The 12,893-nt window shown below is 41.0% G+C and overlaps 1 protein-coding gene across 2 annotated transcripts in view; it reads left to right on the top strand.

Moving 5' to 3' along the window:
• LOC109899537 (enhancer of polycomb homolog 1-like) overlaps positions 1 to 12,893 on the top strand; it is a 70,591-nt gene that overhangs the window by 20,744 nt on the left and 36,954 nt on the right. The window lies entirely within an intron of this gene.

Raw genomic sequence — 12,893 nt, 5'->3', positions numbered from 1 at the left:
GCCCCTATCTTGCCTGCGCAAGTTTGCACAAAATGGCTGCCGTGTCGGTTTTCTCTTAAGTGTAAATTGCGACGAAATGTGCGTGTAACACCGAAAATTTACGGTCAACATTATCCCAGCCGTGTATTGTTTCTAATGTAGGCTAGTAAGCCGTGTTGCATCCACTTATTTCACTTGGATTTACATTGGAAAACACAAAGGGGTCACGTGATTCTTTTCGCATCCGCCATTTTGTTTACGTTGTCTTTGCCAAAAACACAGTTGGGGATGGGCTTTGAAGTGGTGCAATTACCACGAACAAATACCAGGGGGAGACACTGAGTCGACATGTCTTTCCTATGCATGTTTTGAATGGGCTACACATTTGGACAGATCGGTAAAACAACCATCACACGCACGACGCTGTGCGACTGGCACTACCAGTCAATAACTGAACAGAAACGTGCAAACTCTACGGCGCTGATACCTCTTGCCAGACTGCACAGGCTTTTTTTCTAATACATATGTGCACAAAAGCTATGCTTAGCCAAATGTCTCAAATTGACAGGGACATTGATTCTGTTGGAATGTATACCCATAGTCAAATTCTTTCAAGCTTGAACTACAACTGACAGAATCTGCAATTTAGAAGCCAGTCCAGGTATTCATAAAGCACCTCAGAGTAGGAGGCTGTAGTAAACTAGTTATGGAAGTAAAGAGCACCTGCCTAAGGGTAATGAAGCACATGATCTCCTGAATATAATATATAGGAGATCTGAGTGCTGATGTGATGTGCATATTTTTTTGCCTGTCGGGGTGAGGCAAAACAACCCCGTTCTGGGTTATAATCCAAAACAAACCCAGTGACCAATTTTGAGCATTTTGGTGTGATGATCGGCAATGTCTCAACTAGAGCATCGGAGGGATGGGGGAGCAGTAGTGCAGTTAATTTAACTACCAGAAGAATACCGCCAGCCCCATCTCCCTTCCTGTGCTCTCTGTTATGTAACCTCCTGGAGTGACAGAGGAGAGAGGTGTTTTACTACAGGGGCTCAAGTGATATGCAGCATGGCTACTTTGTCTGACCTTCATCTACCCCGGTGGGAACTGGATGGAAAACCTGGACTATTCTCTTTATAGTGCATTACTTTTGTCTTACTGTACATTGGGTTAGTGGTCCAGAAGTTGTGACATCTGGGATGCAGTCTTGGCGCTGGTTGACTGAATGGATGAACTGCTAGCTAGCTTCCCCTGACCAGGTTGTTTTAAATCTGGAAAGCAAAACTCTGTGGCTGGCTGTCTATAGTGAAACCATATAGGAATCAACAGCATATATTTTATACGTCTCAATGTTTTATGCAATGTTGGAAGTGTTCTTTCCCCATCATGCTTTGCTCTAGGACATGGGTAGGCAACCCTTTTTTGATTTAACCAACTTGGAAGACCAGGTGTGCAGGTCAATTAGCTCAGTTGGGCAGGTGTTTACACAAAATCATGCAGCACTCCAGGAACAGGGTTTGCTTTACCCCTCTAAGAAATCGAAGACTGTTTGGCTTGACCTATGTCTTTTTCCTTGACTGTCCTCTAGTTCCATTAAGTCCAAAATTATTATTTTTGTCTTGGTGGATTTCTCTTTGCACAATTAAGCTACTTGGTTACTGAATGGACTGTGCCAAATCTGTATGAGGTCTTGGATTTGTTTGATGGGTGAGCACTAGGCCAGGGGTTCTCAAAGTGAGGTCCATGAAGGTACTGCAGTGGGTCCCCATCCTCCATTTTTTTTAAACTGCTGATTAAACATATTTTGGCCAAAGGATCTTTGGAATAAGATGAGGCTGTAAAACAATACAATGTGATATTAATCTACAACAGGGATGGGCTACTCCAGTCCTCGGGGGCCTGATTGGTGTAACCCTTTTGTCCCAGCTAACACACTAAACTAATCTTCTGTTTAGAATGCAGTTTGTTTAATCAGCTGTGTTTTTCAAGGGATGGATGGGGGGGTGGCACAGCTCCAGCCCTCAGACTATTTTCCCATCCCTGATCTACAATTGATCTTGTTAACCCTGCACAACATGGGCCTGTGAGGCTCACAGGACTTTATTTTTATGGGCAGTTTTCTAATTTTCAACTCAATATTTCTTGTTCCCCCAAAATGTTTTTATTTATTTAAAGTAACTGTCCAGTCAATTTCACCTTTTAAAGTTAATATTCTATTAACTCGAACCCAAATCATGTTGACACATCCTATACCTGTATTTGTGGCCAAAGCATACATTGCAGGAAATTAACTTCAAAACTGCAACATTCTCTCCAATGCCAAGAGGCCTTTAAAATGTTCCTTCCCAAGATCCGAGACTTAGTCCGTCCAGCAATTCAGCAATGCTGAAGTCATGGTAAAACTCGGTATGCTATTTTTCTCATTCAAGTTGTTTTGAGGGCGTTCCTGATGAGTTTCCTGTAACAGAAAAGGGTTCCCGGTCCCAAAAAGTTTGAGAATGCATGCGCTAAGCGGTGTCCCATGTAGTGAACAATTTCCACCCCCTGCTTGCCTCTCCCAGTTTGAGTTTTGTAATCCTTCAAGAGGAACATGAGTCAGACTGAGCCAGTGTTTCATAATCTTCCACACTGACAATACACCTAGCCTAATAGCTAACATCCCTGCTGAAACCATACAGTACACCTAGCTAATGTCCCTACTGAAATGTTGACATATGCTGCATGATTTGAGTGCAGTGCTGTTGCATCTGCTTCTTTACTAGAATTTACTATACACACTAGGCTACTTCAATTTGTCAATCAAAACAGAATCTGCACTAAGGCCGTAATTATAAAACCTACTTGAATACTGAACTCGGTCTTGAACAGGCCTGTGACGACCGTTTTAATTTAATTGAATATAAGAAAATTTGCCTACTTCTACCTTTGATTACACAACTCTTTCCTTTAGCAGATGCCATTGTCCGACTGAACAGACTGGCTATGAGTCATTGTTTGTATCCCAAATGGCACCCTATTCCCTATATGCCCATTTTGGGGCGGCAGGTGGTTAGAGCGTTGGACTTATAACCGAAAGGTTGCGAGATCGAATCCCCGAGCTGACAAGGTAAAAAAAAACTGCCATTCTGCCCCTGAACAAGGCAGTTAACCCACTGTTTTAGGCCATCATTGAAAATAAGTATTTGTTCTTAACTGGCTTGCCAAGTAAAATAAAATATCAGGGCTGCCCAACCCTCTTCCTGGAGATCTACAGTTCTGTGGGTTTTCAGTCAACCCTAAATTAAACACACCTGATTCTACTAATTAGCTGCTCAACAAGACCTAAATTAGCTGATTCAGCGATGCTAAATTAGGGTTGGACTGAACCGGAGATCTCCAGGAAGAGGGTTGTTATAATTTTCTGGAATTTTCCAGGCTGTTTAAAGGCACAGTCAACTTAGTGTATGTAAACTTCTGACCCACTGGAATTGTGATGCAGTTAATGATAAGTGAAATAATCTGTCTGGAAACAAGTGTTGGAGAAATGACTTGTCATGCACAAAGTAGATGTCCTAACCGACTTGCCAAAACTATAGTTTGTTAACAAGAAATTTGTGGAATGGTTGAAAAACTAGTTTATGTAATAGTGTATGTAAACCGCAATCAGCTTGTCTAATGAACACCTGCTGGAGGCCACACTTTTTTATTGGCGTCTACATCCTGTTCCTCAGGAACATTACATTGAGGGAAATGCATGTCTCTGTGAAAATAGGCTGCAAAACTTTCCCACCTGTGTTTCTGTTTTAGCCCAGGTGTCCTAGCTGTGTGTATCAGGTAGTCTAATAGTATCAGATGTTTCAGCTCTTCACATTGTCATGCCAAAACATGGAGTTGGCATGATGGCACAAATACGAGCACTGACACAAGTAAGCTGATGCTTGTAGCAAGGTTTCTGTATCATGGATTTTCATGACAGGGTGCTTTTCTATTTAGCACCCGCCCGACATGTTGCACCGGCCTTAGCTAATGCTGCTAGGCCATAAGAAGGTAGGCTACCTGAGGATAACCTAGCTAAATGATCTAATGTACGGTCCTTCTCCCTGCGGTGACTATTTTGTTCATTGGTTGTTTCATTCACAGACATCCTTTATCACTACCATGTGCGTACACATTAATAGAGGAAGGTCCCCAACTTCACTAAGCTCAGTCAAGCAGCTGTGAGTAATTTTGCTATCGTCAGGTCAGCTGTGATTCAGGTTAGTGGGTCGCTGCATCGCGTTCTCCAGAGGAGCTTGCAAAGGAGTCTGGCTTAGGCCTGCTTCCAATTGGTTCCTTATGCAAGTTTTCACCCTGCACGGAGTTCAGCGGTGTGTGTGCTGCCTTAGGCCTCATGGGGGTGATTTGGGGCCATGCTGAGACATTCATAAACGGCTCATTGAGAGTTTTATTCTTTATTTACTTTATATGCTATCATATCTGATATGAACATCCTGTCAGTGACGTTGTCTGGAGTGTATTATTTTATAAATTAGTGAGTGCCGCAATGGTTGCCAGGATTCAGCTATAAGCCCACTGTGCCACCATCGGGACAAATTGGAAACATTGCGCAAAGATGAGCTACTTCTGTACTGTTTACCACACTTACCAAATATCAGAACAACACATTGAATAAATTATCCAATAAACATGCTTATGAAGTATTTTGGACTATTTTCAAAGATGTTGACTTTAAAACGTCTTCTCCTGGACTGATTTGGCACCAAATTTGTTATGTCATCTCTGTACCCATGTCTTAAATGCAACTTTTTCCAGGACTCTAGCGCAAACAGTATGGCTGATATGAGCCAATGAGTTTGCATGACTGTTTTTCATGTCTAACAGCGCCACCATGCGGCATAACTGAGTCTAAGCGGTAGATCTGTTCTATGTGCCTTAATTTTATGCTTCCCGTTAAGTTTGGCTTTTACTTTCTGTTTTCTACACCAGCTTCAAACTGCTGAAAATACAATATTTTTGATGATGAAAAACATATTTCGTAGTGGTTTACAGTTGAAGTTGGAATTTTACGTACACTTAGGTTGGAGTCATTAAAACTCGTTTTACAACCACTCCACAAATTTCTTGTTAACAAACTATAGTTTTGGCAAGTCGGTTAGGACATCTGCTTTGTGCATGACACAAGTAATTTTTCCAACAATTGTTTACAGACAGATTATTTCACTTATAATTCACTGTATCACAATTCCAGTGGGTCAGACATTTACATACACTAAGTTGACTGCCTTTAAACAGCTTGGAAAATTCCAGAAAATGTTGTCATTGCTTTAGAAGCTTCTGATAGGCTAATAGACATAATTTGAGTCAATTGGAGGTGTACCTGTGGATGTATTTCAATGCTTACATTCAAACTCAGTGCCTCTGTGCTTGACATCATGGGAAAATCTAAAGAAATCAGCAAACCTCCAAGTATGGTTCATCCTGAACGTACTTTGGTGTGAAAAGTGCAAATCAATCCCAGAACAACAGCAAAGGACCATGTGAAGATGCTGGAGGAAACGGGCACAAAAGTATCTAAATCCACAGTAAAATGAGTCCCATATCGACATAATCCGAAAGGCTGCTCAGCAGGGAAGAAACCGCCGTAAAAAAGCCAGACTGTGGTTTGCAACTGCGCATGGGGACAAAGATTGTACTTTTTGGACAAATGTCCTCTGGTCTGATGAAACAAAAATATAACTGTTTGGCCATAATGACCATCCGTTCTGTTTGGAGGAAAAATGGGGAGGCTTGCAATAGAGGTCGACCGATTAATCGGAATGGCTGATTTAATTGGGCTGATTTCAAGTTTTCATAACAATCAGAAATCTGTATTTAAAAATATATTTTTAATACCTTTTATTTAACTAGGCAAGTCAGTTAAGAACACATTCTTATTTTCAATGGCGGCCTAGGAACGGTGGGTTAACTGCATTGTTCAGGGGCAGAGCGACAGATTTTCACCTTGTCATCTTGGAGATTCAATCTTGCAACCTTACAGTTAACTAGTCCAACGCAATAATGACCTGCCCCTCTTTCGTTGTACTCCATAAGGAGACTGCCTGTTACGCGAATGCAGTAAGCCAAGGTAAGTTGCTAGCTAGCATTTTAAAAAACAACACTCAATCATAATCACTAGTTAACTACACATGGTTGATGATATTATCTAGCGTGTCCTGCATTGCATATAATCTGACTGAGCATACAAGTATCTAAGTATCTGACTGAGCGGTGGTGGGCAGAAGCAGGTGCGTAAACATTCATTCAAACAGCACTTTCATGCGTTTTGCCAGCAGCTCTTCGTTGTGCGTCAAGCATTGCGCTGTTTATGACTTCAAGCCTATCAACTCCCGAGATGAGGCTGGTGTAACCGATGTGAAATGGCTAGCTAGTTAGCGCGCGCTAATAGCGTTTCAAACGTCACTCACTCTGAGCCTTGGGGTGGTTGTTTCCCTTGCTCTGCATGGGTAACGCTGCCTCGATGGTGGCTGTTGTCGTTGTGTTGCTGGTTCGAGCCCAGCGAGGAGAGGGACGGAAGCTATACTGTTACACTGGCAATACTAAAGAGCCTATAAGAACATCCAATAGTCAAAGGTTAATGAAATACAAATAGTATAGAGGGAAATAGTCCTATAATTCCTATAATAACTACAACCTAAAACTTCTTACCTGGGAATATTGAAGACTCATGTTAAAAGGAAGCACCAGCTTTCATATGTTCTCATGTTCTGAGCAAGGAACTGAAACGTTAGCTTTCTTACATAGCACATATTGCACTTTTACTTTCTTCTCCAACACTTTGTTTTTGCATTATTTAAACAATTGTACGTGTTTCATTATTTACTTGAGGCTAAATTGATTTTATTGATGTATTATATTAAGTTACATAAGTGTTCATTCAGTATTGTTGTAATTGTCATTATTACAAATGTAAAAAAAAAAATATATATATATATATAAAAAAAATCGGCTGATTAATCGGTATCAGCTTTTTTCGTCCTCCAATAATTGGTATCGGCAGGGAAAAATCATAATCGGTCAACCTCTAGCTTGCAAGCCAAAGACCGCCGTACCAACTGTGAAGCACGGGGGAGGCAGCATAATGTTGTGGGGCTGCTTTGTTGCAGGAGGGACTGGTGCAGTTCACAAAATAGATGGCATCGTGAGGCAGGAAAATTCTTAAAATAAAGTTGTGATCCTAACTGACCTAAGACGGGGAATTTTTACTTGGATTAAATGTCAGGAGTAGTGAAACTGAGGTTAAATGTATTTGGCTAAGTTGTATGTAAACTTCCGAGTTCAACTGTAGATGTTGTTTTGTCACAAACTGAAATTAGGCAAACAACACAAATGTTGGCAACCAGGAAATGTAGCTTACTAATTGCAAGGTGTGGCCTTTACCACGTTTGCGCCATTAACGTTATGCACACTTGCTGCTCCTTATTCAGGCCCCAGGCGGCTAAAGCGTCTCAACCCAAGAGCAACTTTTTCTCCTGTGTGATCTCCGGGGAAGTAGTCTATAATGTTTGCAAGCACCGCCCTCTCAGTTGAAACTCATTAATAAAGTGTACTGTCAAACTAATGTATTTTACTGTAGGGCTCATTTGATCTTGTAAACTAAAGGTCTGTTGTAGGCGTGTAAACAACGTGTGCGCTCTGTTTCAACTTCTCCTTAAATTTTGTTATGCAGTGTTGGGATGGCGACTTGGGAGAAACATGCTAGGTGGAGTCTTGTATCTCCTGTCAAGCTTGTTTATCTTCTTGAAGCTGTCTTTGCTTACTGTGTAAATAGGAGCCATGTCTTTGGCTATGTGGTAGGTTACGGCCTTTGTCTTTTATTAATTTATTTTCCCAGTTGGTAGTTAGTCTTGTTTCATCTCTTCAACTCCCGTACGGACTGGGGAGAGGCGAAGGTTGAGAGCCGTAACGCAACCCAGCCAAGCCGCGCTGCTTCTTGACACAATGTCCGCTTAACCCGGAAGCCAGCCGCACCAATGTGTCGGAGGAAACACAGTACACCTGGCGATCGTGTCAGCGTGCATTGCGCCCGGCCTGCCACAGGAGTCGCTAGAGTGCGATGGAATAAGAACATCCCTGCCGGCCAAACCCTTCCCACCAGCAATCCATCCCTGTTTAACATAGGTGGCTGGCTGTAGCTGAGGGGCTTTGCTGCTGTCGAGAGCTTTTTTCACCTTGCAATTGTCGTAAAGTAGGGGATGGTTCTATAAATGATTTGAATATGTTAGTCGCCACAACACTGAAGCAAACACATTTTGTGCAACACTTGCATTTGGTTGATATTGGTTTGTCTGCATAAATACTGCCATACCACTGAAGACGCCTTTCTTTGGCACCAAATCAATCTCGTTAGCACTCGCAGCTCTCATATTTCCGAGGTTTACTGAGGTAAAGCCCTTTCTCTCATCACCAGCGTCTAACTGTACACAGGGACATTTGTGATTGGCCAGCATGTACATGCCATGCCACGTGAGAGCCTGCTTGTGATTAGTCAGCATCCTCTGCATGTAGAGAGTGAATGAATAGAGTCTAGCGCATCTCATTGGCGGTATCGTAAGTCTATTTTTTAGTTGTATTAATGGATTGAATTTTTTATTTTTTTAATAATTACATGAAAATCGCAGACTCTTGCTATTTATGGATATTGCACATGTCAATATCAAATATTTGTTCTGAATTTTATTAAACATGCCTTGTGTTGAAGGGAATGTGAGCTGGGTGTTGCATCATGATTTGCTTCAACTGCTAACAGAAGACCTAAGACTGGCCTGTTAATGTTTGTGGACTAGCTTCAGATCGCTGTTAATGTTGTAGTTGTAATAGGATGTTCAGTCTTGCTCTGATGCACTGTTTGCATTGTTTGTTATAAAAAATAAACAACTGTTTTCGGCAGCAAGCTGCCTTAACCTGTCTGGGAACGGGGTTCCGCTAGCAAACAGCCAATTAAATTGCAGGGCGCCAAATACAAATCAACAGAAATCTCATAAATCAGATTTCTCAAACATAGAAGCATTTTACACCATTTTAAAGATACAATTCTCGTTAATCGAGCCACAGTGTCTGATTTCAAAAATGCTTTACAGCGAAAGCTCCACAAACAATTGTTAGGTTACAGAAAAACCCTGCCATTTTTTCCAGCCAAAGAGGAGTCACAAAAAGCACAAATAGAGATCAAATTAATCACTAACCGTTGATGATCTTCATCAGATGACACTCATAGGACTTCATGTTACACAATACATGTATGTTTTGTTCGTTAAAGGGCATATTTATATCCAAAATATCTAATTTTACATTGGCGTGTTATGTTCAGTAGTTCCAAAACATGCAGTGATTTTGCAGAGAGCCACATCAATTTGCAGAAATACTCATTATAAATGTTGATGAAAATACAAGTGTTTTGCATGGAACTTTAGATAAACTTCTCCTTAATGCAACCGCTGTGTCAGATTTAAAAAAACTTTACGGAAAAGCATAATCTGAGTACGGCGCTCAGAGCCCAAAACAGTCAAAATAAATATCCGCCGTGTTGCGCAGTCAACATTAGTCAGAAATGGCATCATAAATATTCACTTACCTTTTGATCTTCATCAGAATGCACTCCCAGGAATCCCAGTTCGACGACAAATGTTTGATTTGCTCCATCAAGTCCATCATTTATGTTCAAATAGCTTCTTTTGTTAGGCCGTTTGGTAAACAAATACAAACGTGTACAAACGTGTCAAACTAAGTATACAAACGTGTCAAACTAAGTATAGAATCCATCTTTAAGATGTTTTTATCATAAATGTTCAATAATGTTCCGACCGTAGAATTCCTATGTCTGTAGAAAAGCAATGGAACGTAGCTACCTTTCACGTGAGTGCGCCAGACCGAGGCTGTGGCACTCTGCCAGACCACTCACTCAAAGAGCTCTTATGAGCCCCTCCTTTAGAGTAAAATCCTTAAAACAGGTTCTAAATACTGTGGAATCTAGTGGAAGCCTTGGGAAGTGAAACACAACTAATATCACCCAACATTCCGGCGCCGACAGAGATGGCCGCCTCGCTTCGCGTTCCTAGGAAACAATGCAGATTTTTTGTTTTTTTACGTGTTATTTCTTACATTAGTACCCCAGGTCATCCTAGGTTTCATTACATACAGTCGAGAAGAACTACTGAATATAAGATCAGCGTCAACTCACCATCAGTACGACCAAGAATATGTTTTTCGCGACGCGGATCCTGTGTTCTGCCTTTCAAACAGGACAACGGAATGGATCCCATGCAGCGACCCAAAAAAACGACTCAGAAAAAGAGGGAAACGAGGCAGTCTTCTGGTCAGACTCCGGAGACGGGCACATCGTGCACCACTCCCTAGCATTCTTCTCGCCAATGTCCAGTCTCTTGACAACAAGGTTGATGAAATCCGAGCAAGGGTAGCATTCCGGAGGGACATCAGAGACTGTAACGTTCTTTGCTTCATGGAAACATGGCTCACTGGCGAGACGCTATCGGAGGGCCTCAGACATCATTCAAACAGTTTTAGAATCTTCAGTGTTATCCAAATGTACTAATTATATGCATATTCTAGCTTTTACGGCTGAGTAGCAGGCAGCTTAATTTGGGCACGTTTTTCATCCAAGCCACCCAATACTGCCCCCTACCCCAAAGAAGTTAATGTAGTTGTGCACAAGCACAAATCGCCACATCCGTAATTTTTTTGTACTGTCCGACTCTGCCATCTTGGTAATTTTTACTTGGCAAGAAAGTTATCCAATATTAGGCTATCCATACACCTTTGAAATGTCTTCACGTCTAGAAGAGCCTCCAGGCTGACGTCATAACAGTTAATTTTGAATGAGGGAAAAAAATATTACAGGGGTAAAACTAATCCCGCCCAAATCGTCCACTGTAAAAACACCGGACATGCTGGGGTGATAATTACATAACCGATGTCCAATAGTAATACTAGTCCCCTGCGAATAGGGCTAAAGTAACCCACAGGGTGTGTCTGTATATGGAAAAATACATGTTTTACATTTTCTACCAATCAATTGATCTAAAAAAAAAAACACTTGCGGCTGAACACAATTTTTTTTAGTGTCTGGCACAGCCCAACTGTTTCTAGCTACTCAACCAACCTAATGAGAACTTGATTGTGTGTACATGAATCCCAAAGTTTTTAGACTCGCCTGTACTGATATTGTTTTGAGTTGATCTGAGGATGCTGAACGTCCGACCTCGAAGTCCCCTGAATTGATTTCCCCCATAATGTGAATTAAAATTGGATGAGTACTGTGAATGTGACCTCGGATGGGGACAATGGACCTACTGTTGGATAGTCGGGGGTGTAAGCCTATATGTTGAATTACTGGGGGGGCTTAACCTTTTCACAGGTACCAACAAACGTGTGAACCTTCTACAGTGGTCCCTGCCACGCATGCTTAAACCGGTTGGATTAGAAAGCTCACCAAGAACGTCCAGTTTCGATTGACGCAACAGTAAGCGTTTGAGCTAGCCACACTTTTTTAGAACCATTTTGCACAAACAGTCCGTACAAAGTTATGTCCTGAATGTGACAAGTTTATTTTGGAATGTTAAGACATTCACAGAAATAGCAACAGCATACATATTCATCCAAACCAGAAAATGTGGACTACATTCGTCCAAGCGCTAACTGAGGAGACATTGATTTAACACAAGCATATTAGGAAACTTTAGGCTGACAGAGACCACAATATGAATTATCTAATACCAATTACTATTTATAATAGAGCTCAACATTGATCTAAATATTTGAGTAAGTAATCCGTCGATGGGTAGTTTGTGTGTGCCGCCATGTAAAAGAGACAAGATTAGTTTGGTCTGTTTACAGTATTCATTTTGAAGGGGGTGTGTCGTCTACGATCAGTTACTTACCTTCATTCACTGCCGGAAGTTTACTCGAAAGATGAGTGAACCATTCCTTGACCACAACGTCTGACAGACGTTTACGTGACAGCCAGAATGCATTATATAATGTCAACACACGGCGCCACGCATAGCTGGCAAATAGCTTAGCATTAGCTCATTATAATTAGTACGACCTTCAAATAAGTATTTTACACACATCATAGGTGTCCATTACAATTTATGCAATAATTAGAATGCATTATTTGTCACCAGTACATGAAAAGGTGAATAAAACTGTAAATACATACATGCAAGCATGCATACATGCATATTTCATGCTACAGTAGAAACGACAACACGATATACAGAAAATAAGGCACTTACTTTGATGCACACATCCACACACATTTGTTTGTAAGGAAAACAATGGAGGCAATGTGAGCTCCAGCCAGAAAATAAACGTAAAATGCCTATTGTAGTTGGAAACACAAGCAAATTAATGGAATATCTACATATGCATACAGAGGCCCATTATCAGAAACCATCACTCCTGTGTTCCAATGGCACGTTGTGTTAGCTAATCCAATTTTGTCATTTTAAAAGGCTAATTGGTCATTAGAAAACACTTTTGCAATTATGTTAGCACAGCTGAAAACTGTTGTGCTTGTTAAAGAAGCAATAAAACTGGCCTTTAGACTCGTTGAGTATCTGGAGCATCATCATTTGTGTTTTCGATTACAGGCGTAAAATGGCAAACACAACTTAATTCTGAAACTCATCAATCTATTCTTGTTCTGAGAAATGAAGGCCATTCCTTGAATAGAATGGAATAGCCTTCATTTCTCAGAACAAGAATAGACCGACGAGTATCAGAAGAAAGTTCTTTGTTGCCTACATTTTATTTGTGTGCTTCTACTTAGGCGTACATCATGTACTCATTGTAAAAAATGTCAGCGTAGATCCCTGAACTATAATAATAAATACGCAATATCACTCAGCATTTTGTGG

Source organism: Oncorhynchus kisutch, linkage group LG11 (assembly GCF_002021735.2).
Source record: "Oncorhynchus kisutch isolate 150728-3 linkage group LG11, Okis_V2, whole genome shotgun sequence".
NCBI lineage: Eukaryota > Metazoa > Chordata > Actinopteri > Salmoniformes > Salmonidae > Oncorhynchus > Oncorhynchus kisutch.
The sequence above is the reverse complement of the archived record's forward strand: the minus strand, read 5'-3'. Positions and strand labels throughout refer to the sequence as shown.